At 38.2% G+C, this 18,622-nt stretch overlaps 1 protein-coding gene across 2 annotated transcripts in view; it reads right to left on the bottom strand.

Annotated features, from left to right (window-relative positions):
- The window catches only part of FOXP2 (forkhead box P2), a 751,705-nt gene that overhangs the window by 471,311 nt on the left and 261,772 nt on the right, over positions 1-18,622 (bottom strand). The window lies entirely within an intron of this gene.

The following is an 18,622-nucleotide window of genomic DNA, read 5'->3' as shown; positions in this document are numbered from 1 at the left end:
CCTGTAGTGGAAATAAAAAAGTTTATGAAAGCATGGTCAGCTTATAAATTTTAAAGTAATTATGAAACAATTCTTTTCAATTGACTGAAAAACTAATCACACATCATTCTTACCAATTCTTCCCGCTCTATCCCTCACCCCTCCAGCCAAGCAGCAGCTTTATTAGTGATACTGGAGTCTTTACATATCATACAGTGTATGTGGAATATTCCCCAGGGCTCCAGAGAATGCCTCCAGGTGTCCAGGACAATACTGTGTGGTACTTATACTGGAATGATATAAATAAAGCTTTGGTGAACAGGTATTCAGGAGAGTGCATATTATCAGTGATAGACAGATAATGCGCACACCTCTCAGCATGAATTGAGTTGTGGGCCAAGAGGGTAACTTCTTAAGTGATTAGACATGGGGCTGCTCTGGGTCCAGCAGCATCAGGAGAAGGAGCGTCTAGAGCTGAGACTCAGTCGGTTCATCGTCATCGACAGGTACCTCCCTTTGCCTTCCTCAAAGCCCTTCTTCTAGTCCTAGGCCCTGGGCAGAAGCTGGGGCACAGGCAGCAACTTGCCCTCCTAGCTTAGGGACACTTGGTGAAGAAGGCACTCGCTAGCAGGTAGCGCTTCTCCAAGTTGTCCACCACAGGCTCAGTGTCCAAAAGAACATAGGTTTCCATGGACTTATTATTGCTCCTGAAGTTCATGCACCCAAAGATGGCGATGACGTACCTTTCCTGATCTTGTGAAAGTTCCTGGCATCCACAGAAGCCGTGACCACGCTGGTCTTGCAGTGACGTGAAGCCATGATTCCAGGTACATCCTCCATGAGCTTCATGATTACACCTCCATGCACAAAGCCGTGCAGCTTACAGTCCGAAGGCCCCACCAAGGGATCAATCTAGACTGGCTATAGCAGACCGTATTCAGCTCTGGGTCCAGGGCCAGTTGGATGTCCTGGTTGCTCCACTGAGTCTCCATGTGCTCCCATTTCTGGGCCTCCAACAGCTTGTGGCCCTCCTCTTCCTGCTCCTGGAGGGAGTACATAACTCTTGCACACTTCTCAGCAACAGGGGCACATACCAAGGATGACCTTCGGGGTCAGTTTTTAGTACCTGTGAGGATGTTTCCGGACATCATGTTGACCTGTACTTCCACTGAGTGCTTGGAGGTGCAGGTGACTTCTGAGCTGACAAGTGCCACCTCACCAGTGCAAAGGAGTGACAGGAAGTCCATGGGGGGACCTGGGCCAGGGCAGCCAGCAGCACTCCTGGTTCTGGCTCCTAGGGTGCCAGGTGCTGATGATGGACCTGGCCTCCTTGAACATCTTCATGATGGTTCCTCTGTGGACGTTCCTGGCCACATTGCCATTGTCTGGCCACATGGTCCAGGAGACCTGGATGGCAGGCAGGTGTCCACTGCGGCGCCCCATGTGCTGGCGGAGGTGGGTGGGCTGCTGAAGGACAGCGCAGGTGTCTGGCAGGCCCGGGGCCTCTTACCAATTTACTTATTTATTTTTTAAATTTATCTTTATTGTTGAAAGTATCAAAGGTGTCCCATTTTTTCCCCATTTACCCCTTCTAGCCCACACCCACCTTCACCACACTATTGTCTGTGTCCATGGGTTAAAAATAAATGCATATAAGTTCTTCGGTTCATCTCTCTCCCCCTACTCCCTTTGAGATTCCTCAGTCTGTCCCATGCTTCTATATCCATGGATCTTTTTGTTCAACAGTTTATTTTGCTCTTTAGATTCCACATATGAGTGAGATCATGTGATACTTGTCTTTCTTTCTTAAAATGTAGATTTAATGTATTCTTACCAACATTTTTATACCTTAGTCCATGTTTTGCCATTTGAAAAAAGAAAGGTGATTTATTTTAAAATGCATTTTATAATTTAGAAGTTAACTCATTTAGACTATGCTAGCTTCCAAACATTTAATGAACAGAGTGACAAACTACACCATAAACCTCTTTATGCTTAAATATATACTGTTTTGGGTCGCATAGGATCACATGAGAAGAGAGGCTGTGGAGAGCTTTGGACCTAGCCTGCCTTATGAATTCTGCCACACATAAGCTATAGAACAAACATGTCAAACTCAAAGGCTAACATGGGACAAATAAACAAGGTTTAAGTTTATGTGGGGTGCAAAAAAAAAAAAAGCTTCAAATTTCATAGAAATGTAGGTTTATTTTGATAGAGACATGCTGAATACAAAGGGCTGAAATAAATGAGTAATCCTTAACATAAAATAATAGAACATTTTAATAAAAATTAATATTTTTTCTTGAACATTAACTTACCAGACACTGAACAACTGCACAAATTAATAAGCGTAATGCAAATAAGCCTATTTTTCTTGTTTCCAAAAGCGGAATATTTCCTGTTGCACACACTGAACAAGTCAGTATAAGACTAATGACGTGGCCATCATCTGCTAAAATATTCACTGCTGGTATTAGTGGAGAGAAATGGTGTGCCTGCACCTAAGGCGTGTAAGGGAAATGAATACAACCCGGTTATAGTAATCAGTCATTAGTGAATGTTGTAGTTTGTTATTAATAATTATGTATAACAGGATATTATAAAAATTAAGTTACAAAACTTTTATTAAAACGTTTCTTGCATACCATTATATTGGCTGGGCCGCAAAAATATTCATTGCAGGCCACATGCGGCCCACAGGCCACAAGTTTGACATGCTTGGCTATAGAACAAACACTGGGTAAATTATTGAACTATTCTGGGCCCTGCTTGATCAGTAAAATGGGGACAACAATTGTCTCTACCTCACAAGTATCTAACTCATAGATAGTGAGTATTAAATGCATTAATGTTGGTGAATCACTTAGAAGAGTACCAGGTACTAAATAAATGTCAGATATCATCATCATCATCTTCATCATCACCATCACCACCATCACCACCACCACTACATGGAACCAAGGGTGCAGTGCTGACTGGGAGACCAGACACTAAGGCCAAAAGAACACATACTATCTCAAAACTAGTAATATAATTAGGCAATAAAACATTTTAAAAAGTAGAAGTGAGTGTAAAGGCAAAGCAGCAGCAAGGGATGACTAGAGAAAAGGTAGAATATAAAGAAATAATGGGTGGGAGTAGGATGGAAGGGGTGATGGGAGGGAGAAGGGGAATATCTGAAATACTTTCAACAATAAATATAAATTTAAAAAAATAAATAATGGGTGATTTTAGGAACAGGTTCACTACATGCACTTCTTCTACTACAAATTCCTCTTATTTGCAGTATGTCATGTTGTCAAACATCTAGAATATACTGTTAAAGGGACTAGGGCTTCTGTGTAATATTCTCTGTGTGATATTCTCTACATTTCAATAAAACATTTCTTAACACGATTTTCTGAAGGCAAATTCACATTGAAAACCAAAATCTCAAATAGGATAAATTGTTGGAGTCCAGAGTAAATAAGATGTAGTTCTGGATAGAGAAATGGGCTTTAACATATTTCAGAGAAATAGAGAAGTGGGCTTTAACATATTCGAAAGAAATGTGTACAATATAACAATGAAGTAAAACAAATATAAGAGCACTAGAGGCCCCGTGCACAAAATTTGTGCACTGAAGGGTGGAAGGCAGGTCCCTCAGCCCAGCCTGTATCCTCTGGCAGTCCGGGAGCCTTCTGGGGATGTCCAACTGATGGCCATGGGACATCCTTAGTGCTGCCGCTTATGTGCTCGCCAGCCATGATCCCCGCTTCTGGCTGTTTCGCTCTCCCTGTGGGAGCACACTGACCACCAGGGGGCAGCTCCTGCATTGAGCATATGCCCCCTGATGGTCAGTGCGCATCATAACAACTAATCGGTCTGCCGTTCAGTTGATTTGCATATTAGCCTTTTATTATATAGGATTAGAATACTAGAACACTAAAATTATAGTCATGTGTTGCTTAATGACAAGGATATGTTACCAGAAATGCTTCACTAGGCAATTCTGTCATTGTGTAAACATCAAAGATTGCACTGACACAAACCTTAGATGGGTTATACACCTGGGCTATATGGTGTAGGCTACAGCTTGGAGGCTACATTCCAGCAGGTTGCTGTACTGAATACTATAGGCAATTGCAACACAATGGCAAGTATTCATATATTTAAACATATCTAAATATAAAAAATGGCACACCTGTGCAGGGCGCTTACCATGTATGGAGCCTGCAGAACTGGAGGTTGCTCTAGGTGAGTCAGTTGAATGGTGAGTGAATGTGAAAGCCTAGAACATTAGTATACACTACTGTACAATTTATTAACACTGTATGTCCATGGTGGTTTGCTTGGTTTGTTTCTTTTTTTTCTTTTCTTTATATATTTTTTATTTATCATCTCAAGCTTTACATATGTCTCCTTTTTCCCTGATTGACCCCCCCACCCTAGCCATTCCCACCCCGGGGCAAGCCCCCACTGCCCCAGTGTCTGTGTCCATTGATCATGCTAATATGCATGCATACAAGTCCTTTGGTTGCTCTATAATCACCCCACCTCCCCTGCCATTTGTCTCTGGATCTATTTTTATTAATAAAATTATGTTGGTCATTATATCCCACATATGAATGAGATCATGTGATGTTTATCTTTCTCCAACTGGCTTATTTCACTTAGCATAATGCTCTCCAGTTCCATCTATGCTGCTGCAAATGATAAAAGTTCCTTCTTTTTATAGCAGCATAGTATTCCATTGTGTAGATGTACCAAAGTTTTTTAATCCACTCATCTGCTGATGGGCACGCAGATTGTTTCTAAATCTTAGCTATTGTAAATTATGCTGCTAAACCAGAAACACCAATCAGAAAGAATATATGTTTCTTTTTTTCAATCATAGATTTGCTTGTAATCAGATAATGAAAACTTTTTAGTGTTGGAGTCCATGTTTTCAAATTTTATAAGGAGCTTGTTGAGGTTTACAAAAGCTTCTGCTAAACCCTTCACTGTGAAATTTCTTGGAGGTTCTTCTTCTTACTCTCATGCAGTTTGCCTTTTGTCTTGCCTCTTCCTCAGCTATGCTTTCATGTTCCAGTTCTAACTAACTCCGTATTAGTCAATTCCTTAGGAACCAACTCCAGGAGCTCCTGTATGCCATCCTCATCAACACCCAGGTTAAACTTGTTTGCCATTTCAACCACAGCCTTGCTGATTTTTGCCATGTCCTCAATGTTGGCACATCTTTTGAAGTCATAAGTGAACCTTTTGATGTCTTCTTCGTGTGTCACTTCTTTGTGACATCATCCCAAGCCCAAGCAATGTTCTTGATGCAGTCACTTATACAATCATCCTTCCAGAATTGTGTCAGTGTCTTCCTCAGTTGCAGCAATAGTCTGGAAAAAAGTCCTCCTCAGGCAGTAGGTCTTAAAAGCTGTTATAACTTAGTGATCCATTTGTTTGATCAAAGAAGGAGTATTTGGAGGGAGAAATATCCCTTTGATATTGGAATAAACAAAGGAGATGTCCAGGAGCATTATCTCACTAAGCAAAATCTTATAAGGCTTGTTATTCTCCAACAGTACTTCTCCATTTCACCGGCATATCAATTCAGGGGGACATCTTGGAAGAGGAGCTCAGTCACTTGTGACTACTAATGGCTCCAGTAGTATCTGGCAGTGTGTGCTTACTGATATGCTTGAAGACCCTAGGGTTCTCACTATACTAGAACACTGGATTTCAACTGTAGTCTGTAACATTGCCCCCAAGCGAGACTGTTGTCTTGTCCTTAAAAGCCCTGAAACCTGGATTTAACTTGGCCTCCTTACAGATGAAAGTCCTTCTAGACATCTGTTTCAAAATAGGGAGGTTTCATCCATATTGAATATTTGCTCTGCTAAGTAATTTTCCTCCACAGTCAGTTTACCAAGAGTTTACGAAGAATTCTTGCTTTGAGGGATATACTTGTGTGTCTTGTCTTCAATCCAGGTCAGTAGAAGTCTGATGTGGCCCTTGTCAAGTTTTTGTTAGTCTCACTGCCTTCCATGAAGCAGATCTTTTAGCAGCTTCTGTCACTCTGTTCCTAGTCTTCAAGATCTTAGCTATAGTGAAGTTCAGCAATAACCATCACTGATTTTCCACCTTTGTAGTCCTTAATAACTTTTAATTTTGTTTCCAGATCAATCACTTGATGCAGTCTCTTACTGGCAATATTAGTAGTGGATTTTGTGTACTTAGGAGCCATAATGTGAGATTAAATCAAGCTCAAGAGAAAATTATGCAATCAAGAGACTTGGTAAATAGGAGATCTATGAGGCTGCTGTTAGCATAGCACAGGATACTATTTTATAGCACACATATTTTAATAAGTAAAAAGACAACACTCTAAAACAATGGTAAAAGTATAATATAGTAAGTACATGAACCAGTAACATAGTCACTTATTATCATTATCATTATGTCCTGTACATAATTTAATGTTCTACACCTTTATACAACTGTCAATGCAAGTTTTTATACTAATATTTCCAGAAACACATGAGTAATATGTTATTCTATGACATTATGATGGCTGTGACTCTACTAGGCAATAAGAATTTTTTAGTTCCATTATAATGTTATGTGACCACCATCATGTTTCAGACATCATTGACTGGAACATCATGGGGCACATATTTATTATTTAATAAATATTGTGTAACTAATTATACTTTTAGCCTTATTATATGAAGAAAACTGAAATGTGATAACTTCTCTTTCAGTTCACTCACAAGAGATCATGAAGCATGTTTATTCTTTTCCAGCCTTGCAAGCTGTCAAAGACACACTAAACCCTGAGACTGACTGAATCCTAAAGGGGAGAAAGGGTTGAATTTGTGGTTAATAACCTCAGCTGTTCCTGATTGATAACACTACTTAAAAGAGCAAAAAAGTATGTCAAAAATTTCTTTTGAATGGCTCATTGTTTACATAAGAATGTAAGTATGTTTTGCATCTAATTGATGACAAAAGTTAGTTGAAATCATTATGGCATAAATAGTTCATAGCTGTGAGAAATAGTGGACAATTGGGTACCTAGAGACAAGAGAAAAATGATTCAATGGATTAAATTTAAAATGTATTTAAATAACTAAAAGTAATCATTACCTGAGAAATAATTAAAATGTATTATCAAATTTTAGAAACAAACTACACATTTAAGAGGAGTGTAAATAAAAAGTATCTTGAATTTGGATAAACCGTAAGAAAAACTGCAGAAGAAAATATTAACATAAATAATTCTTTATACATTGAAGAGAAAGAATGTCTTTAATTAGCAAATTCAGAAACTTTTCTACCAAAAATCTTTAGTTGATTTTTCTTCTATAATATTTACTTTTAACCTGATTTAATCTGGCCTGCATGGACAATCAAATAAGAGATCTTCATCAGACTTTCCACACATTAAATATGTCAATATATGTTATTATGGTATCATATTCTCTTGTCATAATTTCATAGGTTTCAAGATGATAAAGTTACTCTAACTTATATTTTTCCTTCCACAAATTATTTTGGACTATAATATATACAGAATATGTATTTTATAATTTATCCTATATAATCAAAGGCTAATATGCAAATCAACAGAACAGCGGAATGGCCAGTAACCATGACACGCACTGACCACCAGGGGCAGATGCTCAATGCAGGAGCTGCTCCCTGGTGGTCAGTGCGCTTCCACAGGGGGAGCGCCACTCAGCCAGAAGCCGGGCTCATGGCTGGCGAACGCAGAGGTGATGGCAGGAGCCTCTCCCACCTCTGCGGCAGTGCTAAGGATGTCAGACTGGCGGCTTAGGCCCGCTCCCTCCCCAAGGGGAACGGGCCTAATCCGTCAGTCGGACATCCCCCCAAGGGCTCCCAGACTGCAAGAGGGTACAAGTCAGGCTGAGGAACCACCCCCTTGAGAGCACAAATTTTGTGCACTGGGCTGTAGTATATATATAAGCCCAATATGCAAAGTGCCCCCTCAGGAGTTCAACTGGCAGCCAGGAAAGGAAGGCCCCAGCTGGCAGCCGCAAGGGACCCTACTTGTGCATGAATTTCGTGCACTGGGCCTCTAGTTTTTCTTATAAACCTAACAGTATTGTATTCAAGAAAATAAATGTCATAGGACAATTTCTAAAAAGGCTGTTCTCATATAAACACATACTTTTAATTAACGAATAAAATACTCAAGATTACCAGTGCCTTTTATTAGGCTCAGGATTACTGTTATTTTTTCCAACCTTATGATTCTAGAATGCAGTTTTGCAAAACCACTCATTTGTGTTATTTATTACATTCTCTGAGGCTACTGATCCATGCATTTAAGTGTCAGAAGACAGAAAAAAATCATCACACTATTGTATTCTCAAAAGTTTTTATTCATATTACTTTCTTACAGAGGACCCATTATTTAAGACCAAAAATATGGCAATTGAGAATTATGTTTAATACTTAATTGTATGGGCAAAGCAAGAACATATATATTTTGATATACTGAATATAATAAGTTTTCACATCTGTTTCACTGCCTTGGCTATCTCATGGGATTAAACCTGCCAAATTATTCCATTTGATTTCAGAGAGGTCTCATATGAAAATTTATTTTATTTACTTTATTTTCAATTAATTGGTTCAGTGAGCATTAGCAACTCTGAGGCACAGTTTCCATCTTCAGGCAAAGGTGTCAATCTATATTAGACCTACTGTGCTGTGAGTTTCAGCTAGAAAGTTGGATAAGGCAGAGCAACAGGGAAAGTGTGAGCAGGGCCTATAAAACCACAGTAAAGAGAAAGAAAGCTCTATCCAAGCTCTCAAATGCATGGCTTGTACAATACTAGGTGCTGGGTTCAACCCATAAAGAGCTTCTTAATAAGGCTGACAGCTAAAGCGTTAGACCTAACTTTACATGTCACCTACAATAATAGTTCTCTGTTCTCCAGCAGACAATAGTAAAAACTTGAATTGCCAACAGTTAAAAATAAGGTTTCATATTTACCCTTTAGATTCCATATAGGGGGGGAAACTTTCAAGCTGTATAGTATTTCTTCTATAACGTTTTCATACAATTACTAATATAACAGTAGTTCCAGTGAACCTTTCCTTACAAATTTGTACGAAAGTTTAGATGTAGCTGCTGGATGAGGATGAGATTTTAACCACAACACAATCAGAAAGTTGGAGCAATAACTCATTTTGGAAAACGATATAATTAAAGACTAATTCCAAGAAGTGTGGGGCAATACTGTTAGATGCCATGAAAATATTTCCCAGAGCACAAACTTTGTAATGAGTGATGTTGGTTCATACTTGATATGGACTGTGAAAAGCAGATTATCATAATGGTGCTCTTCCCAGCAAATAAAACCATTAAAAATGTATTTAATGTTCGGTTGGACTGAAAAGCAGGCCAGTTAAAATCCATATTTGGCCATCTTGTATAAAAAATATTACTAGTGAGTCGCTCTAAACCAACATTTTAAATTATAAATGTAAACTTTTTTTTATAGGGATAAGGGTCCATATTTTTCTTTTTTAATATAAAACCATATTTTTGCCCAGGTTCTATCATCATGGTAAATAAACAGGAGTGAAATATGGAATGATGGCTTAATGAGAATTCATAACAAAAATGTGTTGCTCTATTATTTGCTGATACATACTTCTCAACTTCCCTTTCTGGCCATCAAATGTATTATTTTTCTAGTGAACTCAACATTTCAAAGCATAGCACCCCACATGTGTCAAAAAATGTGTACACACTTTGAATGGTTATAAAGTCAGTGCTCATTAACATACAGTTCATTTTCAAAATTTAAAAGAATCTACTGAAATGAATAGTTGTTTTTGTCAATGCCTATTTTCAAACTGATGACCGTTCTGGTCCAGGCACTGCTGATAATGCAAAGCAATGGAATCACAAACTTCAAAAATCATTTTGTTTGGTATTTGTAAGCCCTCAATTCATAGACTGTTGCCAGTTTTGTACCATAAACTTTATCTTTTATGTATCTCCATAAAAAAGTCTAGTAGATAAATTTTCTTTGCTCAAAGCTTGGTCTGGCTTCACCCATTATTTCAAATCAGTTAAACCTGAAAAGTAGTTAAAATTGAGTTATCAGCTGTTAAGCTGTCTATACATTTTTTGGGTGACATTTTGAATAATTAGAAAGGTAGTGTTGTTCTTCAACTGCATTTTCAAACATCAGGTAGCATTTTAAGATGAATTTCTTTGTTCAAAGCTTAGTCTGGCCAAAAAGAAAACAACATCAGGTGAGTAATCAGCTGTAAAATTATATCTACATGTTTTTGGGACACCCTGGAAATGTACATATATCTAGAATCTAGATACTTTCATGTAACTCCATTCTTTACAACTCTGTAAAGACATTAAAGAAAAACAATAGGAAACAAGCATGATAGGTTAGTAAAATATATCCTGCAAGTTCAGATTCTGTAAAGGTAAGAGTGTTTTTAACTATTCCAAACAGCTCTTCTACAAAAGAACCAGTACCAGGCCAGAACCCACATCTGCTCAGGCCCAAGTAAACTTGACTCTCCAGCATTTATGTGATCAATGGACAAGAGGTTAAAAGTGGCTTCTTTCTATAAAATCAGTATTCTGAGTGAAATCTAAACATTTCACATTTTCTACTCACTTAGCTTGCTACCTTATAGAGGTACATGCCTATCCCATTACACTTATTTACAGACCATATATTCAGTACAAAAGCCAAGGGCAGTGATGAAATTTGTAGAAATAACTTTAGGAGTATGATATATATAATAAAAGCCCAGTGACCATTATGGCAGAATGACCAGAATGACCGGTAGACCAGTCGCTATGATGCACACTAACCACCAGGGGCCAGATGCTCAATCCAGGAAGAGGGTTGGAGGCCATGCTATGGCCCAGGAATCCAAGGAACTGCAAGCCCAGAGCTTGCTTTCCAATAAAAAAATAAACTGGAAAAAAAAAGCGGCCCAACGCCAACACCCTGGGAAGAATGGCTCCAGGAGGGAAAGGCCTCCCAGGCCCCGCCCTGCCTGGCTGGCACACCACTGGCTTGCGGGGACTCACCAGTGATGTGCAGGAAGCACAGCCCCTCCAACTCCAAAGCTGGTCGCGTCGACAGCTGCTCCCCATCCAGCTCCATAGAGGGTGCAGTGCTGCCAGGCAGCCTCAGCTCCAACTTCCAGCTTCTGGCTTCCTGCCCACCCTTTCGTATACTACATGTGCTTGGGAGCTTGGCTTCAGCCTCCCTGGCCAATAGTGCCATAGCGCAGCCAGAGAGTGGCAGGACACTGCCACCAGGGCTTCTTGGGCATTGACTTGGCGGCTGATTGCCATCCATGTGCAGTTACATTGTGTGTTTACATTTGTAGGGAAGCAAAGCAGCCCACTCCTGCCGCCAGCCTCACCTCCTAGGCTAAGAAAGGCCCACTGATCTCTGTGTTTCTCCTCCCATCCGGAATCAAAACCTTTTGGAGATGAATGATCCCAGCGATGTCCCCAACACACGCTCAATGTCACTGTCACAGACATTCCCAGTCATTACAGCCCATTTCTCAGCCCGCAGTGCCCTGCTCCACCACTGCCACTCCTCACCTGTCACCCCCTGAGGACCACCTTATGTTATCCTACTTGAAATGTGAGCAAGATCTCAAATGCCCCCTGTCAATAGCTCCCTTGCCCTACCTTTCTTCCTCTAAAAACCTTGCATTTTAAAAATATACATTTGATTGATTTTGTAGAGGAAAATAGAGATAGAAACATCAATGATGATAGAGAATCATTGATTGGCTGCCTCCTGCAAGTTCCAAACTGGGGATCAAAACTTCCCCTGGCCTCCCTCTCCATCCCTCTCCCAGCCAGCAGGCCCCCCGGTGGCGGGGTGCTGCACCGAAGAAAGGAGGAGGCGAGGAGGCAGGGAACCGCAGTGTGCTGGGGTGTTGAGGGCAGCGTCGGCATCTGGCGTCTATTCTTTCCACACCCGGCCCAGCAACAGTCACCTCCTCCCCTGACCCCACCAGGGCCTTTAGGCCCAGATTGGCCCTGATTGCCTGCCAGGCCTAAGGACCCCACCCATGCATGAATTTCATGCACTGGGCCTCTAGTATTATATAATGTATTAATTATCTATCACCACATAACAAATTACATGCAAACTCAGCAGTTTAGAACAAAAATATTTATTATCTCACACAGTTTCTGAGGATCATGAACCAGAGAGTGGTTCTGCTGGATGGTTTAAGCTTAGGGTTTTTAAGGAAGCTGCAGATTATTGCCAGTCCCTCCTTGTCAGTCAGAGGGCTTAGTTCTCACCACATGGCAGCAAGCCTCCCCCATAACAAGTCATAAGACAGAGAGAGGAGAGGAGAGGGAGAGTGGGAGGAGGAAGAAGGGAAACACGAGAGAAAAAACAGATGTCTTGAAATCTTCTATAACATACCATCACTTGTTCCACATTCTATAGGCCACATAGACTAACTCTGATAAATACTGACGGAGGAAAAACAATGGTATAAAAACAATGAGACATTAAGTACCTTTAAAGGCTGCCTACCACAACCCACCTTCTGGACCCCAATTAGTCATGTTTTTCTCATGTGCAATCAATTCTAAATGTGTAAATGGTAATGAATTCTTAAAGGTAATTAAGGGTTTTTTGAGGAGCACTTCAGATTACTGAGTCAATATAAGAGTGTATAATTTATGAAGAACGTCCTTAGAAATATGATTCTTAAACTGAGTATGACTCTCAAACTGACCACTGTTCTAAATCAAGGAGGTATTTTTTAATCTAGTGAATATTTCTTAAGATACTATTACTTGAAAGGATACACATAATATAGATATGAGACTATGCATTAAAATCCCAGGCTAGGTACAAAGGAGGAAAGAAACAGGAAAAATGAAATGGAAGTGTTAAAAATGTAAATGTGCTTCAAAGAGATGGAAAAAGAGAAACAATAGGATGCGCATTGGCAAAGATGTAGACATGTAGCTCAAGGTGTACATATCAGAATAATGGGGAAAAGGGGTTGGATATTTAGGATTGTCTGGTTCTGGAGAGTATTAAACATCAGTTTGGTTGTCTTTAGTCTGGTGGTAAGCCAGCTTGAAATAATGGATGTATATTAGGAAGAGAAAAATGGCCTATTGGGAGTTATACTAAAAGCCTAACAGGGAATAAAATTTTATAATTTGTGGCAATATTCCTTTTAATCAAATACTAAATAATTTAAAATTCTAAAATAATATGTTATATGAATTTTAAATCAAGAAATTTAAAGTGGTGTGGCAGACAGACTCTAGGTGCCCCAGTACTCATGCCCTCCCATTCTTTGTGGGCAGGACTATGACTTGCTTCTAATCAATAGAATATGAAAAATGTTATGAGATGTCACTTCAATGATTATGTTAATACACATATCCACATTCTATATACATGCACACACATATATACCTACATACCTACATGCATTACATACATACATGGCTCTATCTTGCTAGCATAACAAGCATAACATAGAGACTCTTCGGCTGGTGGTAAAGAAGCAAGTTGCTATGATATGAACTGCATATGAAGAGGGCCACTTGGATGGGAAACATGGAGCCTCTAGGAACTGAGGTTTGCAATCCTACAATTACAATGAACTAAATTCTGCCCAAATCCAGTGAATTGGGAAGAGGACACTGCTCTTCGAACAAAAATGCAGTCTAGTCCATATTTTAATTACAGTCTTGTGAGACCCTGAGCTAAGCCCTGCCTTTTCTCCTGACCTGTGGAAACTGTGAGATAATAACATATCTTGTTTTAAGCTTTTAAATATGTTTCATAGCAGTAGAAAACTAATACATTTCCTAACCAAAACACAGAGAACAAGCACATTTACAGAATCAACTCACTTTTCCATTTATTGGACCAAAGTAGAATGTTATAGAGCAGCGGTTCTCAACCTGTGGGTCGCGACCCCTTTGGGGGTCGAACGACCCTTTCACAGGGGTCGTCTAAGACCATCGGAAAACACAGATATTTACATTACGATTCATAACAGTAGCAAAATTACAGTTATGAAGTAGCAAAGAAAATAATTTTATGGTTGGGAGTCACCACAACATGAAGAACTGTATTAAAGGGTTGCGGCATTAGGAAGGTTGAGAACCACTGTTATAGAGGATATTTGCCTGGTGGCCTGTATAATAGTCAACCTTTGAAACTAATATAATAGGGAACAAAACAACAACAAACTTTTTTTAAATGCTTACTATGCTCTGTATGTGTATTCACACATTTAGTTCTCAGATCAGCTCTGTATAGTGGATACTATCAGATCTATTTTCTAGATTCAGAAATTAAGGATTAGAGAGTGGAAATTATTTGTTCAAAGTTTCACATATATGGTAGCTTTGTTTTGCAACCATAACTCAATCCTAGGCAAACTGATTTTCAAGCTGGCATTCTCAAAGCTATACACCAGAGCCTCTTTCTTTGCAGTCTTGTTTACTCTGCTTTTTCCCAAGAATGTCAGCACACCATGTATTTGAATTGCTGACCCAGTCCCCCTCAGCCAAACAGCTTTCTATATAGTTCATTTACTTTACAGTAACTTAAAAATTAGAGCGAATATTATATCATGTATGATGCCTAATTTTTAATAAATTAGTTATGAAACTTAAGTTTTTATAAGTATGTGAATGAAGTTTTTTCCTACTCCCTAACTAAAATGAATATTTTATTTGATTTAATACTCTTACAATGGAAACAAAAAATTGCAAATATTATGCAGTAAAACACACACACACTCACCCAACTACTCGTTTACCTATATACACATTCTTAGTTGTGTTTTATGAAACATTTTAGCTCACATTTCAGAAGTATAATCTAGGGCAGGTTATGTACCTTCTCTGAGAGATAAAATGAGGATAATACAAAACAAATTGTTGGAAAATAGGAAGATCCCACCTAGTATTCCCTTTAGGGATTTTGGGGTAAGAAAACAGAGGCGTAGACAGGGAAGAAGAAGACTAATATTTGTTGAAAATAGCTATGTATCAAGTGCTAACTTCTTATAACAATCCAAACAGTTACATCTGTCCCTCATTCTACTGTTTGAAAACTGAGGTGCATTTTTTTAGGAAATTAACCAAAGTTTATTAAATAAAAACTAACAACTGACTGCAAGAATGCAAACCCTTGTCTACCTGACTCCCAAGTCTTTGCTTCTAAACATAATTTTATTCTTTTCTTATCATAATACCTCCAGTTCTAGGGTTCATAATTCTATATATTTCCAAGAAAAAAGGACTTTTTCAGAATGCACTTTTCTATTAAGATGAACCATTGGCCTTATGCATATACAGTATTTACACCTATATGTGGTTGGTCTTCATTAAAAATATTTAAAAACTGCTATTATAAGCATCTGACTAGAAAAAGTCTAATTAGCAATTTCCAGAAGCAGTTTTGAGGACTAACTTCCAACATAATTATGTTCCCTTTTGGAAAGAAGTGTCTTTATTTTATAAAAATAATTTATTTTCTTAAATTTTTTCTTTCAAAGTTCCATGATGTTCATTGTCAGGTAACTCCAGCTAATAAATTTAATGCCCCCGCTCCCCGCTATTATTAAAGCAAATGTCCTATTACTCCAAAAATGAAAATTTAAATAGTAAAAGACCTCACAAAGATAGAATATATCATGTAACCATTGTCTATAGTAAGCATAAATTATGTACTTAACTTAGAAGAAAAAGATTAAGCGTTAGCATACATGGTTTCTAATAATACCTAATGTTTAGTATTAGTTATAAAATCATAACAAGTTATACTTTTCCAAAATCATTTAAATTTTCTATCTTTTAATCTCTCCACATACCATGGGTCATTTTCAAAGATAGACCATATGTTGGGACATAGGCAAAGTCTCTTCAAATTCAAGAAGATAGAAATCATATTAAGCATCTTCTCAGACCACAGTGGCATAAAACTGGAAATCAACTACAATAAAAACAACCCAAAGAAATCAAACACATGGAGACTAAACAGCATGCTATTAAACAATGCTTGGGTTACCAGAGAGATCAAGGAAGAAATAAAAAACATCATGGCAACAAATGACAATGAAAACACTACAATCAAAAATCTATGGGACACAGCGAAAGCAGTCTTGAGAGGGAAGTTCATAGCTCTGCAAGCCTACTGCAAAAAACAAGAAACAATGGTAATAAATTACCTAACCCTACAACTCAAAGAGTTAGAAAAAGAGCAACAAGAAAAGCCCAGTGTAAGCAGAAGGAAGGAAATAATAAAGATCAGAGGAGAGATAAACGGCATAGAGACCAAAGAAACAATACAAAAGTTCAACAAAACCAAGAGCTGGTTCTTTGAAAGGATAAACAAGATTGATGAACCTCTAGCCAGGCTCACCAAGAAGCAAAGAGAGAGGACCCAAATAAACAAAATCAGAAATGAAAGAGGTGAAATAACAACAGATCCCGCCGAAATACAAAGGATTGTTAAAAAATACTACGAACAACTCTATTCCAACAAGCTGGACAACCTGGAGGAAATGGACATATTCCTAGAAAAATATAACCTTCCAAAACTCAATCAGGAAGAATTTAAACAGCTCAATATGCCAGTAACTATGGAAGAAATTGAAGCAGTCATCAAAAAGCTTCCAGCAAACAAAAGCCCGGGGCCAGACGGCTTCACAGGGGAGTTTTACCAAACATTCAAGGAAGAACTAAAACCTATCCTCCTCAGACTATTCCAAAAACTTCAAGAGGAAGGAACACTTCCAAGCTCATTCTATGAAGCCAGCATCACCCTAATACCAAAACCAGATAAAGACAACACAATGAAGGAGAATTACAGGCCAATATTCCTCATGAACATAGATGCCAAAATCTTCAACAAAATTCTAGCAAATCAGATCCAGCAGTACATCAGAAAGATCATACACCATGACCAAGTAGGGTTTATCCCAGGAATGCAAGGATGGTACAATATCCGCAAATCAATAAATGTGATACATCACATAAACAAATTGAGAGATAAAAATCACATAGTCATTTCAATTGATGCAGAAAAAGCATTTGACAAAATCCAACACCCTTTCTTGATAAAAACTCTCAACAAGGTGGGAATAGAAGGATCATACCTCAACATAATAAAAGCTATATATGATAAACCCACAGCTAACATCATACTCAATGGGCAAAAACTAAAACCATTTCCCCTAAGAACAGGAACAAGACAGGGATGCCCGCTTTCACCACTCCTGTTCGACATAGTACTGGATGTATTAGCCATTGCAATTAGACAAGAAGAAGAAATAAAAGGCATCCAAATTGGAAAAGAAGAAGTAAAGCTGTCCTTATTTGCAGATGACATGATATTGTACATAAAAAACCCGAAAGACTCCATCAAAAAACTAACAGACTTAATAAATGAATTAGGCAATGTAGCAGGATACAAAATTAACACCAAGAAATCTATGGCATTTCTATACACCAATAGTGAACTTACAGAAAGAGAGACTAAAAAAGCAATCCCATTTACCATCGCACCAAAAAAATTAAGATACTTAGGAATAAACCTAACCAAAGAGGTAAAAGACCTATATGCGGGAAACTACAGGACACTGAAAAAAGAGATAGAGGAAGATGTAAACAGATGGAAGCACATACTAAACAAAGGGTAATAATGTCAGCCTTACACCATAAGCAATGCCAGAATAAAATTGAGTTTAAATAAAAGAATAAAATGAAGTAAAAAGATGCCAACATGCTCTAAAAACTTAAATTAATATGGAATCGATTTGTTTGCATATTTGGAAAAATAATAAAGTTAGTACAAAACAGGAAAAAGTACACAGGCAAATTAATAGGTAAACTACTTGAGAAATATTTGACTGTATAATTCTAGCTCATTGATAAAAAATCTTTCAGGGAAGAGACGGAAATTTTAGAAAAGGGTGGAACAATGTAGGCAGAACAGTGACGATCATGAGGACAGTCTTATACAGGTGGTAAAACTCCTTGATAAAGAGCCTCAGGTGGAGTGGAGTAGGAGGGACAAGAAAAAAAAAAAATTCTGAAGAAGCCACGGCAGCATGGTTTCCTTCTTTTGAGAAGTAAAATCTGTGAAGATAAGTGATATAAACTCCTCACCCAAAATTATTTTTGTTTTCTTTTTATAATTATGTTATTACATATATGGCCACCTATGACATACTGCTTGATTGATACCACAGTTCAACAATGACACTAAAAAACTAATATTATAGAAACATTATATATTAAGTAATAATGGGAAATAAAATCTGCATCTCTTGGAAATGCATCACACACTGTCTTTGTGGTCCTTGCTTTGGGCCAATCAATGGATTTAAAGTTCTCTAACTTGATATAGATAGCAAGGAAAACTGCCATTAGATTTAAAAATGTGCAACATTAAAAAGAAAACAACAAATAAACCAAGAAGAACTCATAGACACAGATAACATTATGTTTGTTACCAGAGGGATGGGGTGTGGGAGGAGTAGTAAAGGATAAAGGTGGTCAAATATATATATATATAGTGACAGAAAAATATTTGACTTTGGGTAGTGGACACACAATGAAATATAC

This window comes from Plecotus auritus (assembly GCF_963455305.1).
Source record: "Plecotus auritus genome assembly, chromosome: 4".
Taxonomy (NCBI): Eukaryota; Metazoa; Chordata; class Mammalia; order Chiroptera; family Vespertilionidae; genus Plecotus; species Plecotus auritus.
The sequence above is the reverse complement of the archived record's forward strand: the minus strand, read 5'-3'. Positions and strand labels throughout refer to the sequence as shown.